The following is a 17,941-nucleotide window of genomic DNA, read 5'->3' on the forward strand; positions in this document are numbered from 1 at the left end:
TGCTGCACCTCTCTTTCTGGACTCGATCGGCAGAAGAAAAAGAAGGAAGAGCACAGCCAGATTTCCAGCGCACGAACGCTGCCGCCGCGGGAACGGCCTGATATTGCACGAGCACGAACTCGTCGCAGCGATCTGTTACAACGCATGGGGGGGCTATTTATACCCTGGGACTTGCCGGGCACGAACCCACGTCCCAGTCCACCACGCCGAGCGCCCGATCCGGCCCGCGCTGTTCACGCCAGCGACATGCACGTACATGTCCTGGTCATGCGCGCCCGCCTGGGATCGACTCCAACGCTCCCCCCCTGTTCTCGCCAACAGACGCTGCACACACGCACGGCCACGGACCCGGCGCGCCCTGGCTCGCACCCGACGCGTCCTGCGGTGGCTTATGCCCAACATTACATGCACGCATGACCTCCCTTCCCTTCCCTATATATGCTTTGCTTTGCTTCCTACTGCTAGAAAATTAAAGGTCACAGACAGACACACAGATAGCCCATCTGCATGCATGCATGCATGCGGGCAGGAGGAACAAACTGGAGTTGCTACCAGTAGCATATCCTTCCTTTTGTTTGCCCACATCTAGCAGCTAGCTAGCTAGCGCGCGAGGCCTCCATCGTTGTCATGGAGCTGGCCTCGGGCAGGGGCAGCCGCCGCAGTGCCAGCGCGGCCTCCTGGGGCTCCCGCCGCTCCATGCATAGCCAGCCGGCGGACCCCTTCGGCCGCGCCGCCTCGCAGCAGGGCCACGACGATGACGAGGAGAACCTGCGCTGGGCCGCGCTCGAGAAGCTACCCACATATGACCGCATGCGCCGCGCCGTCATCCATGGTGATGCCGCCGTCGGCGGCCACGAGAAAACGGAGACGGAGGGCCTGGTGGACATCAACCGCCTCGCCAGCGGCGAGGCCGGCAGGGCGCTGCTCGAGCGCGCCTTCCAGGACGACAGCGAGCGCTTCCTTAGGAGACTCCAGGAGGGACCGTGTGGACCGGGTGGGCATCGACCTGCCGGCGATCGAGGTCCGGTACCAGGGCCTCTCCATCCAGGTGGACGCCTTCGTCGGCAGCTGGGCGCTGCCCACGCTCTGGAACTCGGCCACAAACTTCCTCCAGGTTTCAACTTCGAATTCCTTTTTTTTCTGTCACCCCACCCCCACTGCTAAAAAACTATTGAGATTCAGAATATAAGTATTTTATTGTATGTATATGTTAATTTGATTGATTTCATAGTTTCGAATTTCTATTTTGTTCTTTTCAATAAGTTTGTTTAAATGCATGCATGCATATGAGTTGAACTTGAAACTTTTTCGCCCTCAAAAAAAACTTGAAACTTTTCATCAAAAAATAAATAAATAAATAAAACACTTGGTTTTCACCTCCCCTCCGAGACACCCGTGGATGGTTACGATCCTTTGAAGTATTGTACTGTGTTGTTGTGCCGATGACGAATGGGGTGGATCCACACGACAGTGACCGTACTACACGATGCGCTACTACAACAGAGGATCTTGACCCACCGATGGATGGATGTGATCATAATAGCATCCCACGTCACCGGATTTGTGCCAATAGAGAGAGAAACGTTTGTTGGCGTGGCCAGTGATCCTGCCACGTCACCCAGATTCGCACGCTTCAACCTGCCACGTCAGTTTTCTTCTTCCTACCCCTCTCTCTCTTCCCCTCCCCTCTACCCAAGAAGAGAAGGCCATGGAGAGAGAGAGAGACCATGGAGAACTCCCTCGTGGGTACGGCAGCATCATCTCCCACTCCTCGACGGCGTCCTGTCCTGGTGACAAGGGGCGTCCAACTCTGGCCCTCCCAGCGCGGCGGCGGCGGCGGCAGGGGAGGCGAAAATTCAGCCTGGCTAGCCACAGATCAATCATGGCCTTGGCATCCATCAATCGCTTCTGCTCTACTCCAGAGGACAGCGCCGAGTCTCGTCTCGTCTCAACAAGACTCCAATTGCTGCCTTCTCCAATGGTGTCCCCAAAGTGTTCGACAAAATGTCCGTGAGCTCGCGGCCAAGCCAATGGCGTCCTTGAGGTGTTCGACCAAATGTCTGTGAGCTTGCGACCGGAGTTGGCGGTTTCTTCCTTAATACTCCTATCTAGCATGGCTTGCCTTGCAGTATCATCGATCATTCACAATTGTTCTCATTCATCTACTCCTACTTCTCTACTATAATAAGCATCATACATGCATGCATGGATGGATATGGATTTAATTACTACTACTAGTAGAATGGTGATTTGCATTTACTTAGTGCTTACAGAAACACGATATATATGATTGATGCCTGCAGGGTCTCGTCGGCCGCCTTGCTTCCTCCAACAAGAAGACCATCCACATACTCCAAAACGTCAATGGCATCATCAAACCATCAAGGTATTATACTATAATTAATCCTCACGCCATTACTCTTCCTATGCACTCCTACTCTGTTTCTCTATCACAAAAGCACTATACTCAAAATCACTTTGCAGTATCTAGTCCGAATCAGCAACAAAATCCGCTCATCATTCTTGTTGCTTTTCAGGATGACCCTTCTTCTCGGACCTCCATCCTCGGGAAAGAGCACACTTATGCGTGCCCTCACTGGCAAGCTTGACAAAAGCCTCAAGGTTTCAACTCATCTTGTTTTATTTATTTATTCTGCTTATGCATTGTGTCCTCATACAAAAATAAATAACCACCATCATATGGATATTGCAACACACCCAGGTATCTGGCAACATCACTTACTGTGGTCATACATTTGAGGAGTTCTACCCTGAGAGGACCAGTGTGTATGTTAGTCAGTACGATCTCCACAATGCAGAGATGACCGTAAGAGAGACGCTTGATTTCTCCAGGCGATGCTTAGGCGTCGGTGCCAGATATGACATGCTCTCTGAGCTCGCTGCCAGGGAGCGTGAAGCTGGCATAAAGCCAGATCCCGAGATCGATGCTTATATGAAAGCTACTGCCGTGCAAGGACAGGAGAGTAATATTGTTACCGATCTTACTCTCAAGGTGACTATCCTATTCTGTCAATTACATGCAATTCTGTAGCAAAATTTCCCCCATTTAAGTCTCACAAAAACCGCACTCTCAGGTCCTGGGGCTTGACATTTGTGCCGATATGCCCATTAGTGATGACATGATCAGAGGAATTTCTGGCGGCCAAAAGAAGTGAGTAACAGCTGGTATGCTTGCATACCTAGATTCAACCCTTCCATTCATTGTTCTTCTTACTTAATTCGTATTACGCTTGTGTGATTTGTTACTTGTATCGATTGCAGGGGAGATGTTAACAGGATGTAACGCCCACGATGCGGCTATATCTCCCACGTGTCGAGGCACGACTTAGAGGCATAACCGCATTGTGGTTTTGTCGCAAGAAGGGTCATCTTCACACAATCCCATGTAATGAACAAGAATGGGATAACGAGAGTTGGCTTACAATCGCCACTTCAAACAATACATAAATATAAATCATACATCATCCAGAATACACACATAGACCGACTACGGTCAAATCCAAATGAAAATAAGATAACCCCAAATGCTAGATCCCCGATTGTTCCAACTGGGCTCCACTACTGATCATCAGGAAAAGACACATAGTAACGACCACGTTCCTCGTTGAACTCCCACTTGAGCTCGGTTGCGTCATCTGCACTGCCATCGTCGGCACCTGCAACTGTTTTGGTAGAATCTGTGAGTCACGAGGACTCAGCAATCTCACACCCGCGAGATCAAGACTATTTAAGCTTATAGTAAAGGATGATGTAATGAGGTGGAGCTGCAGCAGACACTAAGCATATATGGTGGCTAGCATACGCAAAAGAGAGCGAGAAGAGAAGCAACGGAACAGTCGTCAACTAGTAATGACCAAGAAGTGATCCTGAACTCCTACTTACGTCAAACATAACCCAGAAACCGTGTTCACTTCCCGGACTCCGCCGAGAAGAGACCATCACGGCTACACACACGGTTGATGTATTTTAATTAAGTCAAGTGACAAGTTCTCTACAACCGGGCATTAACAAATTCCCATCTGCCTCATAACCGCGGGCACGGCTTTCGAAAGATAATACCCTGCAGGGGTGTCCCAACTTAGCCCATTATAAGCTCTCACGGTCAACGAAGGATAAACCTTCTCCCGGAAAGACCCGATCAGTCTCGGAATCCCAGTCTACAAGACATTTCGACAATGGTAAAACAAGACCAGCAAAGCCGCCCGAATGTGCCGACAAATCCCGATAGGAGCTGCACATATCTCGTTCTTAGGGCACACCGGATGAACACTACGTACAACTAAAACCAATCCTCGAGTTTCCCCAAGGTGGCGCTGCAAGTGGCTCTAGTTTGGACCAGCACTCAGAGGAACACTGGCCCGGGGGTTTAAATAAAGATGACCCTCGGGCTCGCGAAAACCCGGGGGAAAATGCTTAGGTGGCAAATGGTAAAACCAAGGTTGGGCCTTGCTGGAGGAGTTTTATTCAAGGCGAACTGTCAAGGGGGTCCCATAAATCACCCAACCGCGTAAGGAACGCAAACTCAAGGAACATAAAACCGGTATGACGAAAACTAGGGCGGCAAGAATGGAACAAAACACCAGGCATAAGGCCGAGCCTTCCACCCTTTACCAAATATATAGATGCATTAATTAAATAAGAGATATTGTGATATTCCAAAATATCCATGTTTCAACATGGAACAAACTTCAACTTCACCTGCAACTAGCAACGCTATAAGAAGGGCTGAGCAAAAGCGGTAACTTAGCCAAACAACGGTTTGCTAGAAAAGGATGGTTAGAGGCTTGACATGGCAATATGGGAGGCATGATATAGCAAGTGGTAGGTAGCGCGGCATGGCAATAAAACGAACAACTAGCAAAGCAAAGATAGAAGTGATTTCGAGGGTATGGTCATCTTGCCTGCAAGGTTCTCAGAGTTGTCGAAAGTTTGATCCTCGTAAGCGTACTCGTCTCTCGGCTCTACCCAAAACAAGAACACAAGCAACGGAACCACAATCAATCACAAGAAATGCACAAGCAACATGATGCAAAACATGTATCATATGCGAGATATGGTATGCGATGCATATGCGTGCTCCGGACGAAAAATGATGAACATGGCAGTAACTTGGCAAACCAAGCATGCCACTGGAAAGATGAGATGATTTCGGTTGAAATCGATATAAAGATCACTGGAAACGGATGCACGGTTTGTAAATGGCAAGCAAAACAAGAATGACACGAATCTGCGATTAACAGCATGATAGCACTTAGAATGCAACAAGTAACAATGCTACAGCACTCCAACATAGCAACAAAGCATATGACAGTAGTCTACAGGAGATGCTTGACAAAAGATGAACACTGAGCTACGGCTAGTTCACACCACAGAAGGTTCAAACAGGCATGGAAAAAATGCAAAAGATAACAGGTTCACAGACTTGGAGAAATTACTGGACATGACTGAAACAGTATCAGGTAGCAATGTTCAGAGCACGAAATCAACATGCTACAGGAACTTAACATAGCAAAACAAGGCATGACAGTAATCTACTAAATGCATATGACAAAATTCCCTTACTGACCATACGCCAAAAAAGCCAGAAGATATGATGGCAACCATGTAAACATAGCAAGTTTCGTTAACAGGTTTCATACTTAGCAGAAAACAGAGCATGGCAGAAACAGACATTATGAGGGCATCTTGGTGAGCTTGATGCACTTACCACAAAGCTATGCATGACAAAACAAGCATACCTACAGCAAGATGGAATGTTTATGAAGCAATCCATGGCAAGAGAAAGTACATAGCATGTATGAAACAACTACAACAAGCTTGGCAACATTGAATATCATGTTAACAATCTGCCAGAAATATTTTATAGCAAAAGTAGAGCAAGAGTGAGTCATGCTATGGCACTCCATAATTGCAAACAAGGGCATGAATGGATCAACTACAACATATCTACAAAACATCCTTACTTAACATCTCCAAACTAAGCATGGATCTCTATGTAGACACATGGATACATAGCAACAAAATAACAGCAGTCACAGACTTAGAGAAATTACTAAGTCCCTGAAATCAGAAACATCACGAAGCCTAGTTTGCATGCTTGTGCTAGTCACCACAGAGATCACAAAAATACATGGCATACACCTATGTAAAGATGGCATGGCATACATCCAAACACATGTAGAGCTCATGCCCATCAGATGCACAGATTAAATGCAACAAAAATAACAAATCACCAAGATCTGATAAGTAACAGCAGATAACAGCAATTAGCACTCTTGCACCAGAGATTTGGGCATCAGGATGGACTCAAATGAACATGGTGCAATGGAACAAAATGAAGAGCATCTAGAGACGAACATTTCGATATATTACACGCACGAAACGAAGCTATATGCAGAGAGTTATGATGCGATGAACAGGAGCATATACTGTGAAAACTTCGGGACTCGGAGAATATTCGAAGGGATTTCGGGTCAGCCTTCTGTTCCAGATCGGATCGAGGCACGGTTCGCCGGGGCAGCGGGCTCGTCGCCGGAGCTCGAGGGTGGAGGAGACCGGAGGAGGGACGGGGCCGGTCGGGGCTCGGGCGGAGAGGAAGGAGGCGCCGGCGTCGAGGAAGGAGGCGGCGGCGCGGGCTTGGGCGCCGCTCGGCGGAGGGAGGCGACGGCGCGGGGGTCCTCGGGAACGGCGGCGGCGGCGGGGCGCACGGCCGGCGACTGCGGCGGTGCGCGGGGCTGGCGATGGCGGCGGAGGGCGGCGGAGCGCAGACGGCGGCGACGCGCGCGGGCGGGGCGGAGCCGCGCGGCTCGGGCGCGGACGGAGGAGGCACGGGCCCGCGGGGGCGGCGTACGGGCCCGGCGGGCCGCGGGCGGCGCGGGGTACGGGCGGTGGGTCGGGTGACGTGGCAGGCGCCGGTTGGACGGGGGCGGCGGCGCGTTTCGTCCGGCGCGCGGAGGGAGAGGGTTAAGGTTTGATCTGCGAAGATTTCGGGAGGACTCACATATATATAGCTAGAGGGAGTTAGGAGACTCCAAATGGAGTGCGGTTTTCGCCCACACGATCGTGATCGAACGACCTAGAGCATGGAAGTGACTTACAGGGGGTTTTGGGCTGTTTGGAGGGGGGTTTTGCTGCAACACACAAACGGACTTTGCGGTTACCCGGTTAACCGTTAGAGTACCAAACGACCTCCAAATGGCACGAAACTTGACAGGTAGTCTACTGGTGGTATACCAAGGCCACTTGGCAAGATTCGGTCCATTCCGAGAACGTTTAACACCCGCTCACGAAAAGAAAACAAGAGGAGTGCGCCGGAGGAGGTGGGAGTGTCGGATTGCAAAACGGACAACGGGGAAAATGCTCGGATGCATGAAACGAACAACGTATGCAAATGCAATGCACACGATGACATGATATGAGATGCATGACAAAAACAAAATGCAAAACGAAAGACAAAACCCGACCACGGAGGGAATATCATAACCCATAGCCGAAAATGGCAAGAGTTAGAGTTACAAATATGAAAAGTTACATCCGGGATGTTACACAGGACCTGCAAGAGCTTTGTTCATGGATGAAATTTCTATTAGACGTAGACTTCTTTTGATGAATCGCACAGCCCTTTAGGGGTGGCGTGAGTTGTATATATATTGGTGTTACATAGGTACAAAGTACAAATCCTAACCATACACGGTTAGGTATACAGAAGCTATACGTAATACAATTACATAGTCTAACACCCTCCCTCAATCTTAACTGTAGCCTGAAGTACAAAGCAAGTTAAGATTGCGCCTACAACTTTCAAACTGAGGTTGTGGAAGTGGCTTCGTGAAGATGTCAGCAAGTTGATCTTTGGAGGAGATGAACTTGATATGAAGAAGCTTCTGTGCAACACGTTCCCTCACAAAATGATAGTCAACTTCGATGTGCTTGGTACGAGCATGAAATACAGGGTTAGATGAAAGGTACGTCGCACCAATATTATCACACCAAAGAATTGGTGGCTGCCCTTGAGAGACTCCCAACTCTCTCAACAGAGACTGTACCCAAATGAGCTCAGCCGTGGCATTGGCAACCGCCTTGTACTCTGCTTCAGTGCTACTCCGAGATACTGTGGCCTGCTTGCGCGCACTCCAGGCGATCAAGTTGCGACCAAAGAAGACAGCATAGCCCCCCGTTGATCGACGGTCATCCAGGCTCCCAGCCCAATCTGCATCAGAGAACGCAGAGAGAGCACTCGAGGAGGTAGACCGAAGATGCAAGCCATAGGTGACAGTATGAGAGAGATAACGCAGTATACGCTTCACAGCTGACCAGTGTGATGTCCGAGGAGCATGAAGATACTGGCACACACGGTTAACCGCATAGGAGATATCCGGGCGTGTGATAGTCAAGTACTGCAGACCACCAACCACACTGCGGTACTCTGTAGCATCATCTGAAGAAAGCAAGGCACCATCCAAGGTTGATAACCGATCTGTCGCAGACATAGGGGTATTAGCATGCTTGCAATGCAACATACCAGCACGTCGCAGTAGGTCCAAGGAGTACTTATGCTGAGTGAGAGTCAAACCAGCAGGAGACCGTGAAACCTCCAGACCAAGAAAGTAATGGAGGGCACCCAGATCCTTGACAGCAAAATGACCACCCAGAGCAGACAACAGACGATCAGCGGCGGCCTCTGAGGAGCTGATAAGAATAATGTCATCAACATAGACCAGCAGATACATAGTAACCTCGGGACGATGTAGCAGAAACAGAGACGTGTCAGTAGTGGATGGAACAAAGCCAAGACATCGAAGCACTGAGCCAAGTCGTGCATGCCATGCACGTGGAGCCTATTTAAGTCCATAGAGTGCCTTAACGAGACGGCACAGATGATGTGGACGAGCAGGATCAACAAAACCCGGAGGTTGCCGCATATACACCTCTTCCTCCAAGACCCCATGAAGAAAAGCGTTCTGAACATCAAGCTGACGCAGAGACCACCCTTTGGTAACAGCCAAGGACAGAAGCAGACGGATAGTGGTAGGTTTGACAACTGGACTGAACGTATCCTCATAATCAAGACCGTACCTTTGCTTAAAGCCTTTCGCCACAAGTCGCGCCTTGTAGCGCTCGATAGACCCATCCGCATGCTTCTTGACCTTGAACACCCACTTGGAGTCAATAATGTTGACACCAGACATGGGAGGAACAAGGCGCCAAGTATCATTCCGCTGAAGAGCCTGAAACTCCTGTTCCATGGCAGTACGCCAGTGAGGAATCCGAAGAGCCGCCTGAAAATGTCGAGGCTCAGCACCGGGGTCAGCCTCCGTCTGCGCCACACACGCCGCAATCCACGCAACCGTGCCATCTCTGCGCTCTTTTGTGCGAAAAATACCACTCTGACTGCGTGTATGAGCACGTCGAGTAGCGGTAGGTGGCAAAGGTGGTGGCGGAGGTGGTGTCGGAGATGCAGTCGAAGAAGATGGTGACAACGACACAGACGAATCACCAGTCTCAGGCGCGTCATGTGGAGCAGAGGACCACGCAGGGGTCGATGGAGAGGCGGCCGAACCAGGCGAGCGAGGCAACACCTGGCCAGGCATGCGGTCTGGCGGGGCTGACCTGCCTGGGGTCGAAGCAGCAGCAGCCGGCTCAGCCAGCTCGAGCGGACTAGGACGCGCCCCGCGCGGAGCCAAAGCAGCAGCCAACTCAGCCGGCTCGGGTGCCAGGCCAGGGCGCGGCCCGCACGAAGCATCGACAGCTGGCTCAGCCTGCTCGGGTGCCAGCCCAGGTCGCGGCCCGAACGAAGCAGCGGCAGCTGGCTGGGCCTGCGCCAGCGAGCCAGCGGACGAGGGGCCAAAGGGAGGCGAAGGGGTGCTGATGCATGTGCCATGCACAGGAGAAACATCCCCTAAACACGCACCATCGAGTTCCCGAGCGACAACATGCGACGAATCATCCAGGAGCTCAAGTCGCGCTCCTCGCCCAATACCTGCACCATGGTTAGGTAGCAACGAGGGAGTATATGCAGCATCTACAAATTGAACAGGCAAAGGTAAAGTAGAGTTCTTAGGTGTAGTGGGAGTGGTGGAGGTGTCCGAAAGTGCAGAAAAAGGAAAAACATTCTCATCAAACACCACATCACGAGAGATGTAGACGCGGTTAGAGGGAACATGAAGACACTTGTACCCTTTATGAAGAGAACTATAACCAAGAAACACGCACTGTTTAGACCGAAACTCCAACTTGCGTTGGTTATATGGACGAAGATGAGGCCAACACGCACACCCAAAGACCTTGAGAAAAGTATAATCAGGAGTTTCATTCAGCAAGAGTTCAAGTGGTGTTTTCATCTGACGGAGTCGTGTAGGAAGTCTATTAATAAGAAAGCATGCAGTGGAAAACGCATCACTCCAAAACCGGAAAGGAACGGAGGCATGGGCAAGCAAAGCAAGACCAGTCTCAACTATATGGCAATGCTTACGCTCGGCTACACCATTTTGCTGATGTATATAAGGACAAGACACACGATGTGTGATTCCAAGCTTATTAAAGAATGCGTTGAGGTTGTGATACTCACCCCCCCCCCCAATCTGATTGCACGTGAATGATTTTGTGATTGAGCAGACGCTCAACATGCGCTTGGAATTGCAAGAAAACATTAAACACATCAGATTTGCGTTTAAGAAGATAAAGCCAAGTGAACCGACTGTAAGCATCAATAAAACTAACATAGTAATTATGGCCACTAACAGAGGTTTGAGCATGGCCCCATACATCTGAAAACACAAGTTCAAGCGGTTTATGGACTACACGACTCGACTCAGAAAACGGAAGCTGATGACTCTTGCCTTGCTGACAGGCATCACAAACTGCATCAACATGTTTAATGGACACAACTGGAAGCTCATGACGATGAAGTACATGGCGAACGATGGGAGTGGCAGGATGACCAAGGCGTGCATGCCAATGTGATGGAGACACACGAACACCACTGAAGGCACTGGGAGCTGGTGGCACATCAAGCGCATAAAGACCATTATTGCGTAGTCGACCTCTAAGAAGTACGTCCCTCGTGTCCCGATCCTTAACAAAAAAATGAAAAGGATGAAATTCAGCAAGAACATTATTATCACGAGTAAGTTTAGGAACTGAAAGCAAACTACGTGAAACAGAGGGAACACGAAGGACATTAAGAAGACGTAATTGTTTGGATCGATGTGTAAGAAGTGATGCCTGACCAATATGTGAGATGTGCATACCTTCCCCATTAGCGGTGCGAACCTGATCGTGTCCATGGTACGGCTCCTGTGTAGAGAGCTTGCCCATCTCACTCGTCAGGTGATTGGTAGCCCCCGTATCCATGTACCAAGATGCATCAACTGGGTAAGAAGGAGTATGCCCCTGCTCATGAGTCGCGAGGGCAGCCTGCTTCTCATTGCCCTTGCCATTGTTCCCAAGCCCCAAGAAATCCTGCTTGAAGCGACGATGGCAACGAGAAGCAAGGTGACCATCAAGCCCACATAGCTGGCAGGGAATCTGAGCACCACATGAAGGGCAACAGGCACGGACTCGACCTCCTGTCGAGGTAGTGGTGTTCCGCGAATTAGTCGCGGTCGGCGGAGGCTTACCACCCGTTGGTGGCTTGGAGGGCTTGCCCTTCCCACGTGTTGCAGCGTTGGCGGAAGGAAAACTCGACGTAGACCGGCGCGAGCCTGGATGCGCTGCTCGGTAGCAAGGAGACGTGCGTACAACTCTCGTGGCTGGATGGGAGTGTCACGACCATTGATATTCTCCACCAAATTATCATAGTCGTCGCTCAGTCCGTTGAGTACATAGGAAGTGAACTCCTCCGGACCAAGCTCCTTGCCAATGGAGGCAAGTGTGTCAGCCATACCCCTCACCTTGTTGAAGTAGTCAGTGACGGTGAGATCATGAAGCTTCACCTCCCCAAGCGCAGTGCGAATGGCATGAGCCCGCGCCTGAGACTGCGAAGCAAAACTGGTGTGAAGAGCCGTCCACGCGTCCCGAGATGTAGAGGCGAAGATGACCAGTGACGAGACCCCCTCCGTAAGAGAGGACTGGATGGCGGAGAGGATGGCCTGATCCTGAGCCACCCACGCATGATGCCCTGGATGGTATGGCAGCGGGCACGGCAGAGTGCCATCAACAAACCCCTCCAAGTAACGACTGCGGAGAAGTGGTAAGACCTGAGCACGCCATGACAGATAGTTATCCGTCGTCAACTTCACCGGGATGAGATGCGCAAAGTAGAACGGTGCATGAGATACACCATAATCCGAAGGCGGCGGCGGCGCATAAAAAACCGGGGGTGAAGGACCACTCGGCACGGCGGACGAAGCCACCAGCTCCGTCGATGCACCGCCGTAGGGCGCTCCGTATGAAGCGGGCGCACCGTAAGGAGACGCAGGCACCGAGGTTGGCGGGTAGGCGCAGGCCAACGGGGCAGCGTGGCCATAGGACTGCTGCAGCGGAGAGGGAGCCGACCACTGACTAGCCAGCGCGACGCCGTAGGAGCCGGCCACCGGCGGCTGTTGCAGGGACGAAGCACCCTGATGTGGATGTGCCGCTCCGTAGGGCACATACGAGATGCCCTGGTGATGCACGTCCGAGTGCAGAGGCGGGACGCCACCCGAGCCGGATTGCTGATGAAGATACGGGGCAGCGCCCTGGTAATGTGTATACGGAGCGGCGCCGTAGGAGCCTGCTGGCGGGACTCCATACGGATGCAGGACAGCGCCCTGGTGACTGGCGGCTGGAGCGGCACCATACGGTGCAGACGGGACGGCGGCGCCATAGGAGCCCGCCGGCGGCTGAGCGGCGGAGTCGCCGACGACTGGCGACGGTGGCACGGCAGAGCCCTGGGCAGTGGCAGCCATGGAGGCGCCAGCCAGGGAAAGCAGCGGTGGAGAAGCCAAAAACGGAGAGGCCGGGACGGCCGGAGCGGCGGCTGATGCGGGAGGAATCGCAGCTGCGGCGGCCGGCACCGAGGCCATAGATGCGATCGTGGCGGCAGCGGAAGCAACGATCGTAACTAAGCTGATACCATATTAGACGTAGACTTCTTTTGATGAATCGCACAGCCCTTTAGGGGTGGCGTGAGTTGTATATATATTGGTGTTACATAGGTACAAAGTACAAATCCTAACCATACACGGTTAGGTATACAGAAGCTATACGTAATACAATTACATAGTCTAACAATTTCCACTGGTTTGGACAGCTCTAGCACATTTCAGATTGTGAAATACATAGGGCAATTGGTCCATGTGATGAATGAGACCGTGATGATCTCCCTCCTGCAACCACCGCCAGAGACCTACAACCTGTTTGTTGACATTATTCTGCTATCAGAAGGGTAGATAGTGTACCATGGGCCACGCGACAACATCTTGGAATTCTTTGAAGCTGCTGGTTTTAGGTGCCCTGAAAGGAAAGGAGTTGCTGACTTCCTTCAGGAGGTCACTTCCAAGAAAGACCAGCAACAGTACTGGTACCTTGACCAGGAGCAGTATCGTCACGTGTCTGTCCCAGAGTTTGCCGAACGATTCAAGTCATTCCACGTAGGCCAGCAGATGCTCAAGGAGCTGCAAATTCCTTTCGACAAGTCCAAAACTCATCCTGCAGCGCTGACCACCAGTAAGTATGGGCAATCCAGCTGGGAGTCATTCAAGACAGTGATGTCGAGAGAGCTGTTGTTGATGAAGCGCAACTCCTTCATCTACATCTTCAAGGTTACCCAGTTGCTCATCCTTGGGCTCGTGGCCATGACTGTGTTCCTCAGAACAAAGATGCCATATGGGCAGATTTCTGACAGCGCCAAATTCTTTGGTGCTCTGACTTTCAGTTTAATCACCGTCTTGTTCAATGGGTTTGCTGAGCTACAGTTTACTATTAAAATGCTTCCTACGTTCTACAAACAGAGAGATTTCTTGTTCTTTCCTCCATGGACCTTTGGACTGGTAAACATCATCTCGAAAGTTCCCGTTTCTCTTGTGGAGTCCTCGGTATGGGTCATCCTCACATACTACGTGATGGGCTTTGCACCTGCTGCAGGAAGGTATACATCCGTATATTAACTTTTGCATTTAAGCTTTGATTTCGTTAGTCCATTATTCATCTATGTGCTCATTGCAGGTTCTTTCGTCACCTTTTAGCTTTCTTCCTTACTCACCAAATGGCAATGGGTTTATTCCGATTTCTTGGTGCTGTTTTGAAATCAATGGTTGTGGCCAATACCTTGGGGATGTTTGTGATCCTTGTTATTTTTATATTTGGAGGGTTTGTCATACCTAGAGGTAAGCACCCTGTCATGAAAAGCTTGGCATGATAAATCTCATTTGCATGGATGAAAGTAAACCTTCTCCATCCTGATTTTTAACGTGAACAGGTGATATCCGACCATGGTGGATCTGGGCTTACTTAGGTGGGCCAACGTAAGTTTTTCTTAGAACCCTGTCTTTCTTTTAGTTTCTTCTAAGCTGGACGGCAAGGGATCATTACATCCTAGTGGTGTCAAGGTGACGACATATCAACTAATGCTGGACCTTTTCATTTTTACTACAGCCAAACAATGATACATCTATCGCTGCAAGAACAGTAGGCGAGGCTATTCTTAAATCCAGAGGATTGTTTACTGGAGACTCGGGATTTTGGGTTTCCATCGGAGCCATTGTAGGATTCGCTATTCTGTTCAACATATTGTACCTTCTGGCACTTACGTATTTGAGCTGTGAGTAGCATTCTTTTCTTTTCTTCTGGTTTGTTTACTTATTGATTGATGCCTTAGTGAGCAAGGTACTTACTGATTTGTTCTCATCCAGTTGGCAGCAGCTCAAATACAGTTTCAGACGAGGAGAATGAGAATGAGACAAACACTTCAATGCCTATAGGTGAGTTCTTAAGTCTTTGTACTATTTATCAAGCCACTTGAAGCTGTTAGCAATAATGCTAATTAGTTAACAATTTGTGCAGATGAAGCCACAAATCGACCAACTCGGTCACAAATCACCTTGCCTTTCCAGCCTCTTTCACTTTCTTTCAACCATGTTAACTATTACGTGGACATGCCTGCAGTAAGCCTACCTATCTTTCTACTCACACGTATCGTTTTAGGAGGGCATAAACTCATCATGTATGATAACATTATCTGCAGATGTGGTCTAACAAAAAATTTCTCAACTTGTGTTTCAGGAAATGAGAGAGCAAGGATTCGCCGAAAGTCGTCTCCAGTTGCTCTCCGATATCAGTGGTGCTTTTAGGCCAGGTGTTCTGACAGCATTAGTTGGTGTGAGTGGAGCTGGGGAAACCATTCTAATGGATGTCCTGGCAGGAAGGAAAACTAGTGGGTCTATTGAAGGAAGTATCACCCTCTCTGGTTACCCTAAAAAACAAGAAACTTTTGCCCGCATCAGTGGCTATTGTGAACAGACTGATATCCATTCACCAAATGTTACTGTCTATGAATCCATTCTCTACTCTGCCTGGCTGCGTCTTTCCTCAGATGTTGACGAAAAAACGAGAAAGGTATATATATATATATATATATATAGTCCAGCCATGTTTTAGATTCAAGTAAAGATGCGGTGTTCTTTATGTTTGAACTTCAAACAGTAACTGTTTCAGACTAATCTTCGCCCTTGCAGATATTTGTGGAGGAAGTCATGACTCTTGTAGAGCTTGATGTGTTGCGTAATGCTATGGTTGGTCTTCCTGGAGTGGACGGGTTATCCACTGAACAAAGAAAGAGACTGACAATTGCCGTGGAGCTGGTAGCAAATCCTTCAATCATATTCATGGATGAGCCAACTTCTGGTCTTGATGCTAGAGCCGCGGCGATTGTAATGTGGGCGGTGAAAAATACAGTTAACACTGGCCGAACTGTGGTTTGCACAATTCATCAACCCAGCATCGATATATTCGACTCTTTTGATGAGTTACTCTCTCTCTCTCTCTCTCTACACACACACACACACACATGCATTATATTTTTACAACTTTTAGAAATGCAAATAACTCACTGTTGGTTCCTTTTATAGCTTCTGCTTATGAAAAGAGGCGGACGGGTTATTTATGCTGGTGAACTTGGTCACTACTCTCATAAAATAGTTGAATATTTTGAGGTTAGTTTCCTTAGTTTACATGTTGACGTGTGGCAGCAAGATTTTACAGGCTTAGAAGAAGTCATTGAAGATTTAACTTGGAAAAGTGAAAAACCTAACTGAAAAGGTTGTCATTGCATTGCAGGCAATTCCAGGTGTTGAAAAGATCACAGAAGGATATAATCCTGCAACATGGATGCTGGAAGTTAGCTCCCCTTCAGCCGAGGCTCGCCTGAACATAAATTTTGCTGACATTTATGCTGATTCTGACCTTTATAGGTAAGTAGCCTCATTTGTTGAATCTTGAGCGCAACCTTTCACTAATTTTATCCATTGGCTGTTGATTCCTTTAAAACAAGTACGCATTATCTTGAAATGGAGTGCCAGAATTGCAGTTGTTTTCATTTCTTATGTCAACATTGAGTTCCTATTTCTCAAATATGAGCAGGAAAAACCAAGAACTTATTAAGGAATTAAGCATTCCCCCGCCAGGCTACGAGGATCTCTCATTTCCTACAAAGTATTCTCAGAATTTCTACAACCAATGTGTTGCAAACTTCTGGAAGCAATACAAATCTTATTGGAAGAATCCAGCCCACAACGCCATGCGCTTCCTTATGACGTTGATCTATGCCCTTGTATTTGGCACGGTTTTTTGGCAGAAGGGGACAAAAATGTATGACCCTATCCTTTTTCTATAGTTGGGATTGTTGAATGATTATGTATTAGCTTCTGTGGAGGCACTAATGCTTTTTTTCTTGTGTGCAGAAACTCGCAACAAGATTTATCCAATCTACTTGGAGCCACTTATGCTGCGGTCTTTTTCCTTGGGTCTGCCAACTGTATCACAGTTCAGCCTGTTGTGGCAATTGAGCGAACAGTTTTCTACCGTGAAAAGGCGGCAGGGATGTACTCTCCATTATCCTATGCATTAGCTCAGGTAATTTGTCGATCTTAATTTCATACCCATTTTCATTGAAAATTCATTCATTGTTTAGATTCATTGAGCTTGTCTAGATGAAAGGGCACAAATTTCAAAGTTGGTATGATTCTCAAGATTGTGCAAATTTTTGATTCGTGCAGACGTGCGTGGAGGTGATGTACAACATCGTGCAGGGGATTGAATACACGTTGATCATCTATTCGATGATTGGATATGAGTGGAAAGCTGCAAAGTTCTTCTATTTCCTCTTCTTCATAATTTCCTGCTTCAACTACTTCACATTGTTTGGCATGATGCTGGTGGCGTTGAGCTCATCTGCCATGCTCGCAAACATAATCATAGCCTTTGTACTCCCCCTTTGGAACCTTTTCTCTGGGTTCCTCGTTACGAGACCGGTAAGTGAGCCACCTGTGTCACGTGTCGATTAACTAACTGGATCCATTGACCGAGGTGAGGTCGTGATGTTGGTTGTTGTTGCATGCAATTAATACCAATTTGGTGGAGGTGATACTACTGGGCAAACCCGGTGTCCTGGACCATATATGGCGTCATCGGGTCGCAATTTGGCGATAACACCAGCCCTGTGTCGATCACCGGTGGGAGCTCCGTGGTGGTGAAGCAATTCTTGGAGGACAGTATGGGCATTAAGCACGATTTCCTTGGGTATGTCGTGCTCGCGCATTTCGCGTACGTAATCGGCTTCTTCTTGGTGTTTGCCTACTCCATCAAGGTGTTGAACTTCCAGAAACGTTAGGAATGCAGACGTCCAAATCTATAGTTTGTGTGTATATCTGTATAGTAGAAGTAGTAGGATACATACATAGACATTGTTGCATAAACTCTACTATTTAGAGTTTGTAGTGATATG

The 17,941-nt window shown here is 48.9% G+C and overlaps 1 pseudogene; it reads left to right on the forward strand.

The window, feature by feature from the left end:
* The first annotated feature begins 627 nt into the window (after positions 1-627).
* Positions 628-17,941, forward strand: LOC123120145 (ABC transporter G family member 48-like; annotated as a pseudogene).

Source organism: Triticum aestivum, chromosome 5D, assembly GCF_018294505.1.
Source record: "Triticum aestivum cultivar Chinese Spring chromosome 5D, IWGSC CS RefSeq v2.1, whole genome shotgun sequence".
Classification (NCBI taxonomy): domain Eukaryota; kingdom Viridiplantae; phylum Streptophyta; class Magnoliopsida; order Poales; family Poaceae; genus Triticum; species Triticum aestivum.